This window comes from Panthera onca, chromosome C1 (genome assembly GCF_046562875.1).
Source record: "Panthera onca isolate mPanOnc1 chromosome C1, mPanOnc1 haplotype 2, whole genome shotgun sequence".
Taxonomy (NCBI): domain Eukaryota; kingdom Metazoa; phylum Chordata; class Mammalia; order Carnivora; family Felidae; genus Panthera; species Panthera onca.
The window spans coordinates 34,896,107-34,917,067 of record NC_138346.1 but is presented as its reverse complement, the minus strand read 5'-3'; the positions used below and the strand labels follow the sequence as shown (position 1 = coordinate 34,917,067).

The 20,961-nt window shown below is 35.4% G+C and overlaps 1 protein-coding gene across 7 annotated transcripts in view; it reads right to left on the bottom strand.

Moving 5' to 3' along the window:
* The window catches only part of HYCC2 (hyccin PI4KA lipid kinase complex subunit 2), a 90,943-nt gene that overhangs the window by 56,266 nt on the left and 13,716 nt on the right, over positions 1-20,961 (bottom strand). For 6 of the 7 annotated variants that reach the window (XM_078451027.1, XM_078451029.1, XM_060622905.2 and 3 more), the window contains one exon: positions 3,808-3,907. The gene's annotated coding sequence lies outside the window, so the exon portion shown is untranslated. Of the gene's footprint in view, positions 1-3,807; positions 3,908-12,940; positions 12,980-20,961 lie in introns of all 7 variants that reach the window. The other variant, XM_078451028.1, reaches the window with a different exon arrangement.

Sequence of the window (20,961 nt, the reverse complement as noted above, 5' to 3'; positions counted from 1 at the left end):
CTGAGACCATTATTCATTGCAAAGCTATATTATACTGTGATATTTTATAGACATTTTAAGCAACAATTTACAGATGGAAACTCAATTAAAAACGTAACACAAAAATAACAAACATTAAAAAAATTTTTAATAAAAAAATTTAACTCAATATGGTGCTACTAGTATTAATTGAAATGATAAATGAATAAATGAATTCACAAAGCCAAATTCTCAAAATACCAAATAAGGATGACTGTTGCTATTTCACAATTTACTTGCCTGGTAGCTGAAGTTTATTCAGTCAAGACACATCCTGATTTCAAAAATGTTAAAATGTAAAGAAAATTATCTTAAAAGTAAGGAAAAAGTAGGGGCGCCTGGGTGGCTCAGTCAAATGTCTGACTTCGGCTCAGGTCATGATCTCGCGGTTCATGGGTTCAAGCCCCGCTTTGGGCTCTGTGCTGACAGCATAGAGCCTGGGGCCTGCTTTAGATTCTGTGTCTCCCTCTCTCTCTCTGCCCCTTCCCCGCTCATGCTCTTTCTCTCTCTTTCTCAAAAATAAGTAAACATTAAAACAAATTTAAAAAAAAAAAAAAGAAAAAGTAAATTACTAGTGAGCCTATCAAGTATGAACATTGTATCAGTTGTTTTCTATAATTTATCTGATTAATAAAGCAGTAGAATCTAGTGGGTTAGAGCAGCAAATCAACTTTTTGCCTCAGAACCCCCTTTCACTCCTACATTTAAAAAGTTTATTAACTCATTTAAAAAAATAAGCCCATTACATGTTAACACAGTGGGGTTTTTTTGACATGTTTTAAAGTGAAATTTTATTTTTCCCGAACAAAAGCAAATTTGGTGAGAAGAGTAGTATTTGTTGTTTTACTTTTTTTTTTTTTTTTTTGCAAATCTCATAATTACTTCTGCATTCAATCTGTTGCTGAAAAACTTCACTGTGTATTCATCAGAGAATGACAATGAAGGCAGCAAATACTGTCTTAGTATTAATATAAAAAACAATTTTGACCTCACAAACCCACTTAAGGGATTACCAGGACCCACTCTGAGCATGGACTCTGGAGCCAGATTGTCTAAGTTTAAGGGTACTCACTTGCTACAGTTACCCCCTTACTAGCTATACTTAAACCCTCTGTGCCTCATTTCTCTGGTTTCAAAAAGAAGGATAACAGCAGCACAGTACTTATTTCATATAATTATTGTGTACTTAGAACAGTTCTTATCAGGGCACCTGGTGGCTTGATCTCATGGTTCATGAGTTTGAGCTCCACTTTGGGCTCTGCACTAACAGTGTGGAGCCTGCTTGGGATTTCCTCTCTCTCCCCTCTCTTATCCCCTCCTTCACTTGCTCTCTATCTCTCAGAATAAATAAAGATAAACTTAAAAAAAAAAAGAATAATTCTTATCACAAGTAAACACTATAAATGTTTGCTACAAGTATTATATACTTAATTTTCCTGACACTATATATGGTACTATAAAATAATCTCTGTTATTCCCAATAGATAAGAAAATTAATGTGTAAATTAGGTCAAATGACCCACACAAGGTAACACAGTTGAACTGGTAAAACTAGGATTTTAACTTAATGCCTATTCCAAAACCTACGGTTGAAAAATGTACCTTGTCCCCTTTCTTGTAGCTCATACTACTCCCCACAGCTTTCTATGTCCTGGCCATACTCTTAAGTTTTTCTATAACTTCATGCACCCCTTCACCCCAGGGATTCTTTCCAGACTAGAATGCTGTCTTACTACTGCTATACAAATAGCTGCCTTCTTCCAATCCTGTTAGTCTCAGCAAGCCTTTCTTGACCACTTCATCTAAATAGCATCCCTTTCTCCCTACTCTACTACTTTCCATTCCAACAAATATGGTTCATTTCCTTCCTAGAGCTTTGGATTTTATACCTGGCTTCTTAGATCTTATTATCGATCTTCCCTATAAGATTATTAAGTTATATGAAAACGGTCCCTTTCTGTTTTGGTCACATTTGGGTATTCACTATATACTCAAAGCTAACAAACATACTATGGTATCTGGACTTAATGGTAGGTACTTATGTGTATTTGTTGAATCAATGAACCACACTGCTTATATGACCTTGGACAAATCAATTAAATCTTTTGGGCTTTAGTTTTACTTACTATATCTAAAATCCTAAAAATATTCAAGTACCTTCATTTGAAAAACAGAATAGTGCTGGTTACAGAGAAATTTTGTAATATGGATTTCCTAACTATTCTCAGTACCTTAGTATCTGGAGGTAGCTGTGAACGTAGTTATAAATGTACTAAAAGTTTCCCTTTTATTTAACCAGACAATGTATAATTCTGTAGATTTTTTTCCACTGTATATTATACCCATTCCATTATCTGGTATATAGAAAGCATATTTAAAAGCAAAAATCAAGGGATGCCTGCCTGGCTCAGTAGGTAGAGCAGGAGACTCTTGATCTCGAGACCATGAGTTCAAGCCCCACGTGGGGTCTAGAGATTACTTAAAAAAAATTAAAGTCTTAAAAGCAAAAATCAAGCTGATATTCCAGCATGCAGCTCAATTTGGGCCCATACTGCCTTACTTTCAGACTATCTAACAAAGTAAAAAGACATCACAGGAAACAATTATCTTTTTGATGGCCATGGTAATGGCAACCTTTATTAGCAAGCCCTGAATACAACATAATGAACAAAATAAGAAACTGCTGGAACATGATCTGAAGGTCAATAACTACTTGCCAGGAAGCAAACTCACTATACTGATCCAAGTACAATAAGCTTTCCATGGCCTACACAGGCAGAAATTGTGTCTTAGCTGACAGCATATCTTTTTTGGAAATTGTCAATTTATAAAGAATCAGATTATAAGAGGCAGTACAGCCTAATGGTTAGAGTATGGGGGTCTGGTTCTAGACTGCCTGAGTTCAAATTCCAGTTCCATGACCTACCAGCTATGCATCTGTGGAAAAATTACTCCAAATTAATTTATGGCCTCAAATTCCTCATTTATAAATGGGAGATAATGTAAGTACCTATGTCAAAGTTTTTTTTTGTTTTTTTAAGATTAAATAAGTTAACACATCAGTGAGAAAAACTAATTATGGTAACTGCTCTCTGGGGTTTACTGGATAAACAAAGCTATACAATTATCAGGGAAACATATGAAATCATAAAAAATGGTTTTTGCTACTGCAAATTTTCAAACTAGGCCAACAACTATAACAATATTTCAAGGTATAAATCTGAAATTTGAGTACTCAAGATGTGCATTTATTGTAAATATCAACTTCTCTAAAAAAAACCCTAAAGCTGCACCATTCAATATAGTAGCCACTAGCTACATATAGCTATTTAAAATAAAATAAAATAAAATAAAATAAAATAAAACAAAATAAAATTTAAAGACTCAATTCCTTAGTTGCACTAGCTACATTTCAAGTGCTCAGTAGCTACATGCAGCCATACTGGAGAACACAGATAAAGAACACAGACATCATCACAGAAATTCTATTGGACAGCACTGATCTCAATGTAGTTACATAATACAATTATGATGAGTAAATTCAATTATTCAGTAACTGTAAAGATTTAGGCAACAAGAAGGTTAAAAGACACAACTACTAAAAATTATTAAAAAGTATTTCAAAAGTAAAACTCAAAGGCAGTAATTAAGATGTGATTATTTCAAGTCTCTTAGGTAAAATTGCTAAATAAATAGAAGCTACCCACCAAAGATGACCAAAAATTCCAACATGTCTAATTGTATGGAAAAATTCTTTAACTTTTAAGAACTTAAATTTCATAATTTTACCTCTGTTTTAAGATCAGTTTTCTAAAGGAGGAGGTGGCATAGGAATGCGGCAGAATTCAAGTGTGGAATTCATTTGTTGAGACTTCAATATTTTCCAGCTCTATAAAAATAAAAATTAAAAAACTGAAATATTAAGATAATATTCTCATGAAATAAAAAACAATTTTGATAAAACATTTATAATACAATTTATCTATTTTTAAAAATAATTAGGGATTAAAAAGCTTTCTATAATGACCAGCATACACTTGTATACCATCATTAAACCAAATTTAAAAAATAGCAGGGGCGCCTGAGTGTCTCAGTCGGTTAAGCACCCGACTTCGGCTCAGGTCATGATCTCGCGGTCCGTGAGTTCGAGCCCCGTGTCGGGCTCTGTGCTGACAGCTCAGAGCCTGGAGCCTGTTTTGGATTCTGTGTCTCCCTCTCTCTGACCCTCCCCCATTCATGCTCTGTCTCTCTCTGTCTCCAAAATAAATAAACGTTAAAAAAAAATTTTTTTTTTTTAAATAGCAGATTTAGAGAAATGAAGTTTGAATTTTAGTTTCAAATTTCCCATTAATTACCTGTAAGACCTTGAGGAGCTGACTTAAATATTAGGGAGTTTCACTTGAATAATCTACAAAATTCAGTCCTTTTCAGTCAAAAATTCCATTAATCCAACTTTTGGAACACATTACAGTGATATCTCTCTCTCTCTCTCTCTCTCTCTCTCTCACACACACACACACACACACACACACACACACACAATCATTAAAATTTCAATATGCAGTGTAACATCAACCTTAAATAATAAGTATCAATGGCTATATCATCATTTTGGATGAGTTTCACAGAACCGAAAATTTTATCATTTTTAAAAAGAACACAGGAAATGCTATTACTTGAACTTTTGGTACAAAAACATATTAAAAATTATTTTGATCAGTGAGAAAACTTTTCAAATTGCTAAAAGTATACTTTCCTCTGAAAGTAGAAGCTATTTTTAAGTAGCTGCTGACCACATTATACTCTACCACTTTGATTCAAAATCGTATCACAACTTTAAAATCTAAAACACCAAAAAAACTTAACATTTTAAAATATGTTCATTAACAAAATATGATTTAAAAAATACAAATAAGAGCACAATAAAATTCTCTTGGAGTAAAGTTATATGATCATTGCAAAGTCTCTGATGTTTCTCAAACTAAAGATGTGTCAGAGCCTCCCAATCCAACCATAGCAGCTGACTTTTTATCTCTTATGTATTGACTATCATGTAAGATTTTCATTTCATGAGTTCTGCAGTGGGTGAAAAACCTTGAAGAGGACTAAGAGAAAACCTCTGGAAAGATACGCAAGAAATGGTCATACTTTGGGAAGGGTCATTTGATGTCAAGGAAACTCTTTGTACCTTGGGAATTTTGAGCCACCAAGACAATTGCCAGATTTTGAAGCAGTATAAGCAGGCTGACTTGAGAGCTATACTGGGAATCTCTGTAGAGATGACTCTCCAACAATCTTTCAGGGTTAAGGATACAGGTACTCACTAGGTTCTCAATTTAAGGGGCAAAAACAAACAAACAAACAAACAAACAAACAAACAAACCAACAAGGCGACGGATAGGAAACCTGAGGTTTATTAAACTTTAGCACAGCTTTAGAACAATTCAACTCCTGGGTGCCTGGGTGGCTTGGTCGGTTGAGTGTCTGACTTCGGCTCGTCGGCTCTGTGCTGACAGCTCAGAGCCTGGAGCCTGTTTCAGATTCTGTGTCTCCCTCTCTCTCTGCCCCTCCCCTGTTGATGCTCTGTCTCTCTCTGTCTCAAAAATAAATAAACGTTAAAAAAAAAAATTTAGAACAATTCAACTCTGATAGGTAAATTGAAGTAATAAGCCCTTCAGCCACTTGAGCAACAGAAAAAAAAAAAAGGGTGGGGGACCCTGTCAGGGAGGTAACAGTTTGAAGCCTCTATGGTTCTTTCATATACAAGGTCTAGCACACAATCAAAAATTACTAAATATACTAAGTGACAAAAACATGACCAATAATTAAGAGAAAACTAGATCCACAGATGATCCAACAATAAAGTTCACACACAAGGACAACTATTTAAAATAATTGTGGGGGTGCCTGGGTGGCTTAGTCAGTTGAGCATCTGGCTCTTGGTTTTGGCTCAGGTCATGATCTCCTGGTTCATGGATTCAGGCTCATGTTGGGCTCCATGATGACAGTACAGAGTCTGCTTGGGATTCTCTCTCTCTCTCTGCCCCTTCCCCTCTCGCGCGTGCTCTCTCTCTCTCTCAAAATAAATAAACTTAAAAAAGGTAGTGTTATAGCAAAATACTATTAAAGAATAAAATAATTCTGAATAAGGTACTAGAGCAAAAAATCGACAAAACTGATGAGGTGGAAAATTTCACCAATGAATTAGGATATAAAAAAAATGTAAATTCTAAAACTGAAAAATACAATATATATGAAATTAATAACTCAATATATTAGTTTTATAGTAAACTGGACACAGCAGACCATAGGATTAGAAGGTAAGTCAGTAAAAAATACCAAACTATAACATGAGAAAGAAAGTAGGAAAGAAGAAAGAAGACTAGAAGAGAGGGGAAAAGTTGGAGGAAAGGCTTAAGATAAATGGAAGATATGCTCAAAATGTCAATATACATACAATCAAGGTTCCAGACAAGAGCAGAAACAGATATAAGCAATATTCAAAGAATAACAGTTTTACAAAACTGATGAAAGAAATCAATTCAGGGATTCAAGACACTTTGCCAACTCCAAGCAGAATATACTCAAAGAACACCATACCCAGGAAATCATCATCAAACTATAAAAGGAATGAGTGAAAAAAGAAAAAATTCATATAAAAAGCATAGAAAAAAATTCAGCTAACCTTCAAAGAAACAGTAAGATTGACAGCAAATTTCTCAACAGAAACAAAAGAAACCAGTATATAACAGAATGATAGTTAAAAGGACAAAAGAAAATAACTGCCAATCTAGAATATAGTAAATATCCTTTACATAACCAGCAAAAATATCCTTTAAAAATTAAGGTAGAGGCACCTAGGTGGCTCAGTCAGTTAAAGCATCCGACTTTGGCTCAGGTCATGATCTCGCAGTTTCATGAGTTCAAGCCCCCTGACTGGCCTCTGTGCTGACAGTATGGAACTTGCTTGGGATTCTCTGTCTTCCTCTCTCTCTGCTCCTCCCCCACTCATGCTGTCTCTGTCTCTCTCAAAATAAATATATAAACTTAAAAAAAAAATCAAGCATGATGCTTGTTTTAAAAACTAAGGTGGAGGAGGAACACCTGGGTGGTCAGTTGGGTTAAGCATTCGAGTCTTGGTTTCAGCTCAGATCATGAGCTCTCGGTTCATGTGTTCGATGGAGCCCCATGTTGGGTTCTGGGCTGACAATTCAGAGCCTGCTTGGGGTTTTTTTTGTCCCTTTCCCTCTCTCTCTGCCTGCCCCTCCCCGGTACACACGCACATGCACATGGACTCTCTCTCAAAATAAACAAACATTAAAAAAAAAAAAAAAACTTTAAAGTATTAAGGTGGAGGAGAGGACTCTGGGAAGATGATAGAGTTAAGAGCACCAGGAGTCTAACAGCATCTAGACAACAATCATACCTGCAGAATCTGCTTTGGAACTCTGAAGTCTACTGAATGCTTAAAACTTCCATGGAAAGACCTGTGGTTTTTATTTTAATTGTGATTAATTTTGGTCAATTTCAGCTCTCAGCACAGCAATAGCTACCCATCCCCCACCCTGAGCCACATAGCAAGGAGCAAAGCACATGTTTCTATAGCAGCTTGCAGGAGCCAGGATGGGAAAATAGGACTCTGTCCAACAAATATCAAATATTTGTGCTCTGATTGCTGACTGCTGCTTCTGAACATGGAGGTACAGAAAAAGAGCTGGGCAACCATTGTTGTCCCATCTCCCTTCATTGTTGTAAGCCTCACTCCTCCCACTAAAGTGACTTCCAGGGGACTTAATTGCCTGTTCCCATATTCCAACCCCACCTCCATTTTTCTCTTTTTCCCCTTTTGGGAGCCAGACATTGGAGACCAAGACAAAAACAACTGCATATGAAGGGAAAAATAGAAAGTGATCATGCATGCCCAGAATGTGCACAGAAAAGACATTAAGTTTACATCTTAGGCTGACCCTTGGCACGGAGATAGCTTATAACAAACAACAAAATAAAAACAAAAACAAGGTGGGAGGGACAAAAAAGGATGGAAAACCCTAAGGAAGGACAAAAATCTGATTTCCAGAGTTTCACATTGTTATATTAAGATGTCTAGCATTCAACAACAACAACAAAAACCACATAAGGTATGTGAAGAAACAGGGAAGAGTAGCCCATTCAAAGAAAAACTGTTCCTGAAGAAGACCTGATGGCAGATATATTAGACAAAGGCTTTAAAACAACTGTCTTAAAGGTATTTAAGGAACTAAGGAATATGTGGAGAAAGTTAAGAAAATGAGATATGAATAAAATGGAAATATAAAGAGACAGAAAAACTAAAACAAAACCAAAAAAAATTCTGCAGCTGAAAAATACAATAACCGAAACGAAAATTTCACTTCTGGGATACACAGGCACATGTGAGTAGGCAGAAGAAAGAAAGTAAACCTCAAGATAGGACAATGAAAATTATCCTGTCTGAAAAACACAAAAAGACTGAAGAAAATAAACAGAGGTCAAAGGGACCTATCTACCAACAAGTAGATCAAGATATGCATTGTGTAAGTCCTATAAGGAGAAGAGAGGGAAAGAGGTAGAGAAAATATTTATGTATGTATGTATGTATGTATGTATGTATTCATTCATTCATTGTTTAAAAAAACTTTTAATTTGAGAGAGAGAGAACAGGAACAAGGGAGAGGAGAGAGGAGGGAGAGAGAGATGGAGGGGGAGAGGAGAGGATAGGGAGAGGAGGGGGGCGGGGAGAGAATCTTAAGCAGGACCAATGTGGGGCTCAATCCCATGACCCTGGGATTGTGACCTCAGCCAAAATCAAGAGTTAGATGCTCAACTGACTGAGCCACCCAGGCACCCCAGTAAAGAAAATATTTAAAGAAATAATGGCTGAAAACATCCCAAATTTGATGAAAGACATGAATATAAACATCCAGGAAGTCCAGTGAACTCCAAGTAAGAGGAACTCAAAGAGACCCACACTGAGACACATTATAATCAAGCTGTTGAAAGACAAAGAGGATCTTGAAAACAGTAAGACAGAAGTGAGCTCAGATACAAAGGAACCCTCAATAAGACTATAAGCAGATTTCTCATAAGAAATTTTAAAGCCCAGAAGCAGTGGGCTGATATATTCTAACTGCTAAAAGAAAAAAAACTGGCAACCAAGAATCCTACATCTGACAAAACTATTCTTCAAAAGTGAGACAAGAAATAAGACATTCCCAGATTAAAAAAAAAAAAAAAAAAAAAAAAAAGCTAAGGGAGAGTTCACTACCACTAGACATGTCTTACAAGAGATGCTCAAGGGAATCCTACAAAATGAAATAAAAAGACACTAGACAATAAACTCAAAGCTGTGTGAAGGAATAAAAATCTCAGCAAAGGCAAATACATGGGCCATTGTAAGTTAATATTATTGTAACAATGATTTATAACCATTTTCTAAAAATGTTTATTTACTTATTTTTGAGAGAGACAGAGACAGAGACAGAGACAGAGATAGAGGGAGACACAGAATCCAAAACAGGCTCCAGGCTCTGAGCTGTCAGTACAGAGCCGATGTGGGGCTCGAACTCACAAACTGTGAGATCATGACCTGAGCTGAAGTTGGATGTTTAACCAACTGAGACATGCAGGTGTCCCTATAACCATTTTTTTACACGATTTAGGAGACTAATACATTAAAAAGAACTAACTATTGGTCTAAAAGCTAGTATTATTGTAACCGGCATATAGTCCACATTTTGTTTTCTACATAACTTAAACTAATACATTTATTTATTTGCAAACACTTCTTAATTTGTAAAAGATGTTTAGGAGGAAAGCTGCATCTGCTCAAGGTACGGGTTTTACATGACTATTTTGTTTAGGTCCCATGCACTTAAGAGGCACTGAGGTTAATTTAATTATGACTGTCCCATGCTGAGTATCATAAAAAGGCTGTCACGACTGCACAGTGAGGTAATGTATAGTTACCAACCTTGACATTTATTTTGCTGTCAACTGGATCAAGACAAATGCTTTTAAAAGCATTATTTATGTTTTGGAGCATACAATGTACAAAGATGCAATCAACAACTGAAAGGGGTGGGAAGGGATCTGTAAAGAAGTAGAGATTTATTATGTTATTGAAGTTAAATTAGTGCAAATTCAAATTACAGTGTTATAACTTTAGGATATTAAATTCAATCTCCACAGTAACCACATATACACACAAAAACAGCTATAGAATATACACAAAAGGAAATGAGAAATAAATTTAAACATTTCACTAAAACAATCAACTAAATGCAAAAGCAATGCAGAAATATGGAACAAAAAAAGATAAAATATGTAGAAAACAAATAGCAAAACTACAGAATTGTTTATCAGTAATTACTATAAATGTGAATGGATTAAACTCTTCAAAAGAGTTTGGCAAAACAGATAAAAAGACATGATCCAAATATATGCTATCTATAAGAGACTCACTTGAAATCCAAAGACACAGAGACTAAAAGAATGGAAAAAGATAGTCCATGCAAATGGTAACTTAAAAGAGATTAAAGATGGCTATACTAATATCTGAAAAATAAACTTTAATTCAAAAAAGAGACAAAGGACATTATATGTAATAAAAGGTTCAATACAGCAAGAAGACGTAACAATTATAAACATTTATGCACCTAATGACAGACCATCAAAATATCTGAAGCAAAACTGACAGAACTGAAGGGAGAAACAGTTTTATAACATTTGGAGACTTCAATACCCCATCACAATAATGGATAGAACAAGCAGACAAAAGGAAATTAGAGAAACAGAGGATGTAAACAGCACAATAATCCAACCAGATCTAACACACATATACAGAACACTCTACCCAACAAAAGCTGATATAGTCTTCAAGTACAACTGGGCCACTTTCCAACATAGATCATATGTTAGGACACAAATTAAATATCAACAGATATCACACATAGTGTCTTCTGGGATCATAACAGGAGTAAGTCAGAAGTGAACAGAAGAAAAATGGGAATATCCATAAAATTGTAAAAATTAAACAAAAGATTTTACAATAACCAAAAGGCCAAAGAAGAAATCACAAAATAAATTACAAAATACTTAAGAGACAAAGGAAAGTAAACACATAATATACCAAAACTTATGAGATGTAGCAATAGTGATGCTAAGGAGGAAATTTAGAATTATAAATGCTTATATTAAAAAACAAAAAAAGCTCTCAAATCAAAACAACCTAACTTTACAACTTAAAGAACTAGAAAAGGGGGCACCTGAGTAGCTCAGTAGGTTGAGCATCAGACATAAGATTGAGCCCGTTGAGCTTATACCACGGAGCCTTGCTTAGGACTTTCCCCCTCTCTCTCTGCTCCTCCCCCACACGTGCATGCGTGCAAGTTCGGGCTCCCTCTGTCTCCAATAAATAAGAAAACTTAAAAAAAGAAAGAAAGAAACTAGAAAAAGGAGGAAAAAATAAGCCCAAAGCTAGCAGAAGGATGAAAATAACAAAAATTGGGGTGCATGGGTGGCTCAGTTGGTTAAGCGTCTGACTTCAGGTCAGGTCAGGATTTCACAGTTTGTGGATTCGAGCCCTGTGTCAGGCTCTGTGCTGACAGCTTAGACCCTGGAGCCTGCTTTGGATTCTCTCTCTCTCTCTCTCTCTCTCTCTCTCTCTCTCTTTCACTCTCTCTCTCTCTCTCTCTCTCTCAAAAATGAATAAACATTTTAAAAAATTAACATCTTAAATAAATAAATAAAAATCCATTGATGATAGAAGTCTGAGTTTACTTAAAAAAAAGAAAATAAAGATTAACAGAGATAAATGAAATAAAGAACAGAAAAACAATAGAGAAAAGCAATAAAACCAAAAGTTGGTCCTTTGAAAAGATTAAGAAAATTGACAAGGTTTAGTGAGATGGACTAAGAAAAAAAGAGAGAACACAAAATACTAAAATTGGAAATGAAAAGGGGAAGATTACTACTGATTCTATAGAAATAAAAAGAGTTATAGGAGAATTCTATGAAATATTGTACACCAACAAATTGGAGAACCAAATTTCTGGGAATAAAAAAACTACCAGGTCTAAATCATGAGAAACAGAAAATATGAATAGATCTATAACTAGTAAAGTGATTTAATCAGCAGTTAAATATCTTCTGATAAAGAAAAGCCCTGGACCTGATGGCTTCACTGATGAATTCCACCAAACATTTAAAGAACTAATACCAATCCTCCCAAACTTCTGAAAAAACAGAAGCGGGAATACTTCATAATTCATTCTATGAGGCCAATATTACCCTGATACCAAAGCCAGACAAAGACACAACAAAACAAGAGATCCGTAGATCTTTTATAAACATCAATGCAAAAATCCTCAACAAAATACTTGCAAACAGAATTCAGCAGCATATTAAAAGGATTATATACTATAACCAAGTAGAACTTTTTTCCTGGAATGCAAGGATGAGTCAAACATAAAAAAATGTAATATGCCCAATTACTAGAATGAAGGGAAAATGCCACATGATAATCTCAATTCATGCAAGAAAATCATTAACAAAATTCAACACCTTTTTCAATAAAAAATGTAAAAAAAAAAAAATAGAAACTATCCTAACATAATCAAGGCCGTACATGAAAATCCCAGAAAACATCATACACAAGGTTGAAAGACTGAAAGTTTTTTCTCTAAGATCAGGAACAAGGCAAAGATGTCTGTTTTCACCACTTTTATTCAACATAGTACTGGAAGTTCTAGCCAGGGTAAATATACAAGAAAAAGAAATAAGAGGCATCCAAATTGGAAAGGAAAAAGCAAAAACCATGTTTGTATATATAATGTATAAAACCCTAAAGACTCCACCAAAAGAACTATAAACATATCTAAAAGTAGCAGAATCAAAGTTAACTCACAAATATCAGTTGCATTTCTGTACACTAAGAATGGACAATCTGAAAAGGAAAAATTCTATTTACTAAAAAATTCTATTACAATAGTATCCAGAGGAATAAAATACTTATAAATTAACTTAACCAATGAGGCTAAAGACTTGTACAATGAAAGCTACAAGACATTGGTTAAAGAAACTAAAAACATAAATAAAGGAAAACTCATCCCATGGTCATGGAAGGCTTAATATTGTTAAGACGTCAATACCGTTGACTCCTGAGCTACATGGATTTGAAATGCACAGGTCTACTTCCATACAGATTTTGTGGATAAATACTGTAAAATGTATTTTCTATTCCTTGTTTTCTCAAAATTTTCTTTTCTCTAGCTTACTTTACTATAATACAGTATATAATACCTATAATGTACAAAATCTATGTTAATCAACTATATTATTGGTAAGGCTCCTGGTCAACAGGAGACTATTAGCAAAGTTTTGGGGAATTCACAAGTTATACACAAATTTTTGAATGTGCAGGGTGTCAGTGCCCCAACTCCAAATTGTCAATTGTATATCTATATCTGTCTGTATCTATATCTATATCATATCTATATCTATATCCATATCCATATGTGTATCTATACCTATCTATCTATCTACCTCATGTTCTTTATCCATGCATCCATTGACAAGTAGGTTGTTTCCATATCTTGGTATTATAAATAAAGTTGTAATGAACATGGGGGTGCAGGTATCTTTTTAGGTTCTTGTTGTGTTTTCTTTGGATAAGTACCCAGAAGTAGAATTGTTGGATCATATGGTAGTTCAATTTTTTTATTTTTTGAGGAAACTCCATACCTGTTTCCATAGTGGTTGTGCCAATTTACATTCCCACCAACAGTGCAGAGAGTTCCCTTTTCTCCAAATCCTTGCCAACACTTGTTACTTCTTATCTTTCTGATAACAGCCAAACAGGTGTGAGAATACCTCACTGTAGTTTTGATTTGCATTGCCCTGATAACTAGTGAAGGTGGGCATCTTTGCATGTACCCACTGGCTGTCTGTAAGTAAGTCTTCTTTGGGAAAATGTCTATTCAGATCCTCTGCCCCAAAAGACAGTCTTTTAAATAAAAGATGCTAGGTCAACTGGATATCACATCACTATGGAAAATAATGTACCATGATCTCTAAACTTACACAATTCACAAAATTACGTCCCAAGTAGAACACAGATCTAAATGTATACGAAGTATACGAAACAAAACAAACAAACAAAAAACCATAGCAAACCATCTTTGTGTCTTTGAAGCAGCCAAACTAGCAATTAAAAAAGGCACTATAACAACAATGAAAAATACATTAATTGTACTGTATTAAATCTGTCATGAAAAGACAGAATGAGTGACAAGTCAAGCCAAAGGCTAGAAAAAGATATCAGCAATACATATGCCCAATACCTAGGGACAGGTCTATGACTGTTTGGGGGTAAGGGTTGGGGCAAGAAAACTGTGAGTTCCTAAACAAAAGGCAAGCCTAAGACTGAGGTTAGACTAGGATGAGAGACAATATACTTACCCTCAGTCATGATCCTCGTAATGAGGGAAAAAAGAAAAGTGAAGAGAGAAAGGCTATTTCTAGAGAAGACAGTGATAGGAACTTAATTTACTCTCTTGCCTGACATAATCAAAAGGTGGGGAGGATTATAAACATCATTTTTCAAGGCACTGGGCACACATAATGAAGAACAATGAAGTTGTCCATTTTCCTTCCTTGGAAGAGTTTCCAGGCTGCATTGTAAGGAAGGAAAAAGCCAGGTGGAACCTGGCTGACTTCCTGAGTTAAGGAAGTAGAGCTGAGAGTCCAGGCTGATCAAGGTATTAGAGTTTGTAGGATAGAGTAAGGAAAGAGCAGCACAGAGAAAGAACTCTAGCTATCTGTAGAAGGTTCTCTTCTCGTAGTCAGATGAGAATTGATCGGCACATAAGTGTGTGAGCCAGGAAAAGGGAAGAAGTCAGGGAAAGAAACGCCTAAAGAATTAGAAGTAGCAATGCCCAGAATTCATGCAGAGCCAGCAATAGAACCTACTCTCACCAACCAGGTTGAAAATCAGGTAAAGTACATGAGAGTCCTTTGTAAATAATGGAGAATAATTAGCTTTTTACTGAACAAAGCTCTAGTAGTGCTTAATAAATCTTATTATCAAAACCTGGAAGAATCACTGTTTGCCAATACTTATAGCAATACAAAAATATCCAGAACACCCCAAGGTAAAACTCACAGTCTCAAACATCCAATAAAAAAAAACTACCAAGAATGCAAAGAATCAGAAAAACGAGATCCAAAATGAAGAGAAAAACTGATCAAAACTCACCCAAAATTAAGTAATGTTACAATAAGCAAAAACTTTAAAACAATAAATATTCAAACCATTAAGTAGAGTCATAGATTTTTTTTAAAAGGCCTAACTCAAAGTTCTAAAAATAAAAGCCATAACAAGGTAAAAATTACACTGAATAGGGAAAAATGGCACAGTAGACATTGCAGAAAAAAAAAAATTAGTGAACTTGAAGACACAGCAACAGAAACTAGTCAAAATGAAACAGAGAGAAAAGAGAATTAAAGCACTAGTGAGCTGTGGGACAATTTTCAAGCAGCCTACAATACTTGTAACTGGATTCCCCAAAGGAGAAAAGAGAGAAGAAAAGGGATTAAAAAAACTTATTTTTGAAAGGAGCAATGATGAAAAAATTTTCTAAATTTTTCTAAATTGGATAAAAACTATTAACCTACAGTTCCAAGAAGTTCAATGAAACCCAAGACAAGACATATGAAGAAAACCACACCAAAGCACATTATAATTAAATTGCTCAAAACTAGTGATAAAGAGAACATCTTAAAACAACTGAAGGGGGGAAAGAGACACATGCACAGAGACTCAAAGATAAGCATGACAGAAAAGATGCAAGACAGAAGACAATGAAGCATTATCTTTAAAATACCAAAAGAAAAAAAAAATCTGTCAACCAAGAATTCTATAAACCAAAAATATCTCTCAAAAACAAAGGCAAAAAAAAAAAAACTTTTTCAGTCTTATAAAAGCACTATGCCCTTTGCACTAAGAAATGCACTATGAAAAGCACTATGCCTAAGCACTAAGAAATGCCCTTTGAAGAGAAGGAAAGAAAACCAGATAGAAATAGGGATTTATACAAAGGATTGAAGAATATCATAAATGGCAATTACAAAGATAAATACGTGATTGTTTTCTCATTAATTTCTTATTGTTATTTTCTACAGATATTAAGAAAAAATAAAAGAATCCTTATAAACTTTATGCCAATACACTGAACAACTTAGTTGACATGGACAAATTTCTTGCAAGAAACATATCACCAAAACTCACTGAAGAAAGAGATAATATGAATACTCCTGTATCCATTTTAAAAATAGAATTTGCAGTTAAAAAAATCTCCCTATCACCCAAATGTGAAAGACCAGCGCCCTCTGTGTTACAGGTGGATGGGCATGGCTGAAAGTTGAGGGGGAAGTATGAATACTGAAGAAAACCCTCTAAGAACTAAGTCCACACCTTAACACAAACCAATACCAACATACCATCAGAAAACTTTGAAGCACTGAAGGTAATGACGGTAGCAACAGACCCAAACCCAGCTCAACTCCTGAGCAGGTTGACTAAACCTACCCACACACACTAATGACCATATAGAAAAGTGCTCATTTTGGGGCCATAAATACAAGTTAACTGTCTCTACTATTCTACACAAAGTATCTGGAATTCAAGAAAAAATTTCAAGACACAAAAACAACCACTTATATTCAAGATAGAAAGCAATCAACAGGACCAGGCTAAGAAATAACCCACAGTTTAGAACTACCAGACAGGCACTCCAGCATGACTAGAATATATTAAGGGGTCTATTAAAAAGTTGGACAATATGCATGAGTAGATAGGTAATTACAATAGAGTAATGGGAACTGTAAGAAAAAATCAAATGGAAATGGTAGGGGGAGAAAAAACCAACAACAATGATTCAAAGATAAAGAATTCCTTTTCCAGGCTTATCAGGAGATTCCAATACAGTTTAGGAAGGAATTAATAAACTTAAAAATAAGTCCAAAAAATTATTAAACATGAAACACAAAAAGAAATAACAGTAAAGAAAAATTTACAGGTCATCCAAGAACTGTGGGACAGTATCAAATTGCCTAACATAGTTTTATTTGAAGTCCCAGAAAGAGAAAAGAGAGAATAGGATAAAAGAAACATGAGGGAATATGGCTGGGAATTTTCTAAAATACAATGAAAAACATCAAACCACAGATCCAAGAAGCTCAGAGAATCCTAAGCAGGATGAATATCCTCCCATCAAAACAAATGGTTTTGATATTCACCACCTAGATACATTATAATAAAACTTCTAAAAACTAAAGATGAGGGGTTGTGAGAGAATCAATGTGGTGTTTGCAAGGGAGAGGATTTCAATCCATTTCCACACATCTTAATCCTTAAGCCAAAATACGAAAGTTTTTAGAAGTTCCTGGAGAACTATACTGGAGAGTACTTTTTGGAAAGGTTACTGAAATGCCATGTGTCTCATCCTTCCCCAAGGAGTAGATACCAATAGTATTACCTCTTGAACCCATGTCCAAAAAGAAGGAACTTCAGGGCTATTACTCAGAGATCTTGACGTATATGACCAGCAGCTTGAAGAATACGTTAGACTGGTGTGATTCACATTTAAGAAACCTAAAGGGCAAGAGATGGGCTAGCTAATGACTCCAGGATGTCAGAGTGAAAAAGGCTTATTGATATGTTGGAATGAGCACTTCGATACTGTGTCAGTGAAGATCATGCAAATGCTCACTATGGATCAGAGATGCATCACATGGAAGAGAGAGAGAACACTGTCAGAGACACTGACCACAGAAAGAAGCTGGAGGTTCCTTTGAATACACAGGAGCCAAGAAAAGAGTAAGCAAGCATCAACTGAAGAAGAGATATATTTGCTTCCCACAAGGAAGCTACAGGACAGAGAACTCTAGCAATCAGGAAGAATTTCTGAATTATCAACAAAATTACTTATATAAGAAGTGTGGATCCTGCTTGGGATTCTCTCTCCCTCTCTCTCTGCCTCTCCCCCCTCTCAAAATAAACAAACATTTAAAAAAAATGGAAAAGCCATGTGGAAAAAAAGCAGTAAATAGAACTATCCTTGAGGAAGCTCAAATGTTAGACTTACTAAACAAAAACTTTAAATCACTTCTTTCAAATACGTTCAAAGACAAAAGAACCACATGTAAAGAACTAAATGAGAATAAGAGAATGATATCTCTCAAATTAGAGAATATAGAGATAAGTTTTTGAAGTACCAGAAATTTGGAGTTGAAAAGTATAATAGCTGAAATAAATAACCCTCGAGAGAGGCACATCATATTTGAGCTTGCAGAAGGAAGAATCAGTAAACTTGAAGATAAATCAATTGGGATTATCTAGTTTGAGGAACATAATGAAAAAAGAATGGAGAAAAACGAACAGAGTCTTAGACTTGTGGGATAGCATTAAACATATCAACATGAGCACAAGGGGACCCAAATGGAGGAGAAAGAAAGGCGAAAATAGTATTTAAAGAATTAATGGCCCACGATTTCCCAAATTTAATGAAGAGCATTATCTACACATCCAAGAATCTCAACAAACTCCAGCTTGGATGAACTCAAGAATATTCATACCTAGACACACAATAAATGGCTGAAAACCATTTAAGTATGTGATGTGTAACTTGAATGCATCGTTGAAGATCTTAAAAAAAATTTTTTTTTAATCTTTATTTTTGAGAGACAGAGACAGAGTGCAAGCGGGGGAGTAACAGAGAGAGGAGACACAGGATCTGAAGCAGGCTCCAGGCTCTGAGCCGTCAGCACAGAGCCTGACGCAGGGCTGGAACTCATGATCCGTGAGTTCACGACCTGAGCCAAAGTCGGACGCTCAACTGACTGAGCCACCCAGGTGCCCCACCCCCATTTTTAAAAATGTTTATTTATTTTTGAGAGAGAGATAGAGCACAAGCAGGGGCAGAGAGAGAGGGAGACACAGAATCTGAAGCAGGCTTTAGGCTCTGAGCTGTCAGCACAGAGCCCGACGCATGGCTCAAACCCACAAACTGAGATCATGACCTGAGTCGAAGTCGGATGCTTAACTGACTGAGCCACCCAGGTGCCCCAATGATTTTTTAGATTATATCTTACTGAATGGCTCCAGGAAACAACTTCAAATTTCATGAAAAGAGATGTTTTTCTTGAGATTAATTAAATGAGATCTGGTCTCAAAAATGAGAGGCAAAAGTGCACAGAATATAGCAGAGAAAGAATATGAAAACTGAAATTGATAACTATATTCTGGGGGTTATTTGGGCAAAGCATTATCAAGATAACGTACAGGTAACTACTCTATTCACCTCAAACCTCTTTCCCAGGCTCATTACTTTTCCACTCCCAGAAAACGGCAAGTAACTTATTCCAAAGGAGAATGAACAAATCATTAAATCCTTCAGAAAAATACAGTTTGATGTAATTTCATCACCTAGGAATTTTCCCTGTTTTTCTATTGACTTCTCAACTATAGCAGCTTGGGAATATGTCCCTTTTTAATTAATAGAGAAAATTTTAAACATATGCATAAGTAGGGAAATTAGCATAATGAACCCCCAGGTAGCCATTATTGAGCTTCAATAATTATGAAGTCATGGCCAATCTTTTTTCATTACACTCCCCCAGTGTCTCCTCCACTTATTTTGAAGCAAATTCAGGCTATCATTTTAACTGTAAATATTTTAGTATATATTGCTAAAAGATAAGAGCTTTTTAAAACACATAACCACAATATCATAACATCTAAGAAATTTTAAATTCCTAAATGTAATCAAATATCCGGTTGGTATTCAAATTTACAATTATGTCAATTTTTTGAAACACTGAATCAGTATCCAAATGAAGTTTACATACCAGGATTGGATAATGTGTCTCTTAAATCTCTTTTAAGCTATAGGGGTGTGTGTATCTTGTAATTTATCTGTTGAAGAAACAGTTATTTATCATCTTCCACATGCCTGGATTTTGCTGATTGTACCCTAATAATATAATATATTCCTCTATCTTCTGTAGTTCTTATAAAATTGTGGTTGGATATAGCAGTTTGGCCAGAGTAGATTCATTTTTGCTGGGGGAAGACTGTTGATGCTGTGTTCTCTTGCCTAAAGGTTCATAATGTCTGATTGTCATGTTCTGTGATGTTAGCAGCTGTTGGTGATTAACGCTTAGGGATCTTTAGGGGTTACCCAATGGTTATAATTACCTAATCCTATTATTCTTTCTTCATTTAATTAGAATATTTCTATAAAGAGAAACTTCTCTTTATCTAGTATTTGGTTACTTTGTAGTAGCATTTTTCTAAGATAAGATAAATGCTTAACTTTTTTCCCTTTAGTTACCAGTTTCCAAAATGAGTTGGTTAACTAGCATCATCTACTGGTAGCTAATTAGTTTTGCTTTAAATATCATTATAAACTCATGGGCTCAATATACTGGATATGTTTCAACCCACAATAGTTATTATTCTAATACTCAAATTGTTCCATCTTTGCCCTGTGGAAGCTTTTTCATGCTTGGCTCCTGTGAACACATCAGTTAACTCAGCAAGCCTGGGTTGGTCAAACACTGCACATTCTCAAGAAGGGCCGGTTTTTGTGGCCACTGGCTAGATTATTACTTTCCTAGGGCTGCCATAACAAATTACCACAAACTACATGGCTTAAAACAGTAGAAATTTATTGTCTCCCAATCCTGATGGAGGCCAGAAATGTAAAACCAAGATGTGGCAGGGCCATACTTCCTCTGAAATGGGGAGAATCTTTTCTTGCCTTTTCAGGTTCTGGAGTTGCCAGCAATCCTTGGTTTTTCTTGGCTTGTAGATATAGCACTCCAACCACTGCCTCTGTTGTCACATGGCTATCTTCTTACTGTGTC